Source organism: Bidens hawaiensis, unplaced genomic scaffold (assembly GCF_021521415.1).
Source record: "Bidens hawaiensis isolate Kalapana, Puna unplaced genomic scaffold, B.hawaiensis_p1.1 tig00029317_1, whole genome shotgun sequence".
Taxonomy (NCBI): Eukaryota; Viridiplantae; Streptophyta; class Magnoliopsida; order Asterales; family Asteraceae; genus Bidens; species Bidens hawaiensis.
The window spans coordinates 1,582-3,670 of NW_027494844.1; the positions used below are offsets into that span (position 1 = coordinate 1,582).

Genomic DNA, 2,089 nt, shown 5'->3' on the forward strand with positions numbered 1-2,089 from the left:
AATGGAGGTAGATGATGAAGATGAACTCATGTCAGTTCCCAATTTTGGTCAGAGGGTAGAGATTAAGTTAGGGTTTGCAATTGTTTTTTTTTGTTCATTTAGGGTTTAAAAGGGGGATATTGCCACGTAACATGGTTAAAGTATATAAAAAAAGTAAGAAATGCCACGTAATTGACAAATCAGATTCCACGTCATTTAAAATCTAACGCCGTTAAGTATATTTAACGGGGGACCATTGACACAAAAAATAGGTAAAAGTTAGGGGACCATTGGTAGTGATTTTAAGAATTAGGATTATTATCGGCCAAAAGGTAAAAGTTGGGATTATTTATTTCCAATTTTCCTTTTTTATAAGAAAACATATGAAGTATTAAATATAATCGTCACCAATTATAAAAGCTGTAGAAAACAATCATTTAGGTAGTTAGGTGGTAATTGGGCCATAGATTTGGAGTGTAGTTGGTAACCTATATGCAACAATGCAACCCCTCCTGTTTCAACAGATTACTTTTGACTTTTCATCTCCAATCTCCATATAAATAAAACCAAAACAAACTTGCAACAATCAGATTATCAACAGCACTCTTTTTACCTTTTTAGCAAACAATCTTTGCACTCCAATGGCACATAATCAAACACATCACACTCTCATTTCAAGCACCATGATCTTCATGATCATAATTTCCATGTTATGTGGTTATGGAATGGCACAATCGTCTTCCGGGTGCACAAATGTCATAATTAGCATGTCTCCATGCCTTAACTACATTACGGGCAACTCTTCGACTCCTTCTAGCGGGTGTTGCACCCCAACTCGATAGTGTTGTCAAGTCGCAGCCGCAGTGCTTGTGTGATGTTTTTAAATGGCGGTGGCTCATCGTTAGGTCTTAACATAAACCAAACTCAGGCTCTTGAATTGCCTAAAGCCTGCAATGTCCAAACACCTCCTACTAGTCAATGCAATGGTAATACCTCCTATTTTATAAAATAAAAGAAATCAACATACTATTTAAAAATTTGATGATAGCCATCTCTTGATGAATTCGAATCAGTGTATATATATATTTTTTGTCCTAATATTTACATAATGTTTTTGAAATGGAATAGCTGCATCTCCAGGCGGTTCTCCAACCAACCCCATCTACTCCAAACTCAGGCACTGGTGGATCAAATACTGTTCCATCAACAGATAATGGTTCGTCGGATGCGAGCTCTACACGATTGGCCCTTGTTCCACTTCTGTTTTCCTTACTAGCTGCCTCATCTGTTGTGGGATTCTAATTAAGTCTTAGCCACATTTTTCCTGGATATCGGTTGCGGTTTCCGCCTTTTGATATCAATCTTGTGCATTATTCTGGGTTGACCAGAGATATGTTCACATCGTTACTCATTTGTTTTATGATTGGAACTTTTACGTTGCTTGAATAAATTTGAGATTGTATTCGTGTATCCCGTGATGGTTTTGGATTCAGGGTTGCATCACAGTTCGCAACCCATATATTTATTTATATGAAAAATCTCAACTCATTTAGGCTCACACATTAACCTAAGTACCAAATATGACCCATGTAATCATCTATTAATTTAAAGTTTAACCAGTGTCAAGCTCATAAATTTTGTCCATGGAGGGAGGAAATTTACAGAGATATTCAAGATAGAGTGAATGATTAATTTTTTTGCTTTTCAAATGACAAAAATGTTCTTGAAAATTGGGTCGATCAATATTGTTTTTTAATGATTGATGTGTTAGTTTAAAGATAAACTTGAAAATTAGTTAATAAATTTTAAAATGGACATTTATAACGAGACAAATAAAAAAGAAAATATTGACACTTTTAATTGGACGGAGGGAGTAATACTTTTTTGTCCCGTTTAAGTCTGATCGGATTGGCTCATATAAAAAAAAATAACTAAATTTATATTAAACAAGGGTACGTCAATAAAATTAAGGAAAACTTAATCTAATATGTCTAAACAATCTTTTAAATCTAAAGTTCATAATTTTTCAAACCCAGTCCTCTTCTCTAATCAAATAAACTTAAACAATAAAATCAATTATTAAATGAGTGATTCACTTAATCACTTACCT

At 34.0% G+C, this 2,089-nt stretch overlaps 1 pseudogene; it reads left to right on the plus strand.

Moving 5' to 3' along the window:
- Positions 1 to 620: 620 nt before the first annotated feature.
- Positions 621 to 1,281, plus strand: LOC143578674 (non-specific lipid transfer protein GPI-anchored 5-like; annotated as a pseudogene).
- Positions 1,282 to 2,089: the final 808 nt, after the last annotated feature.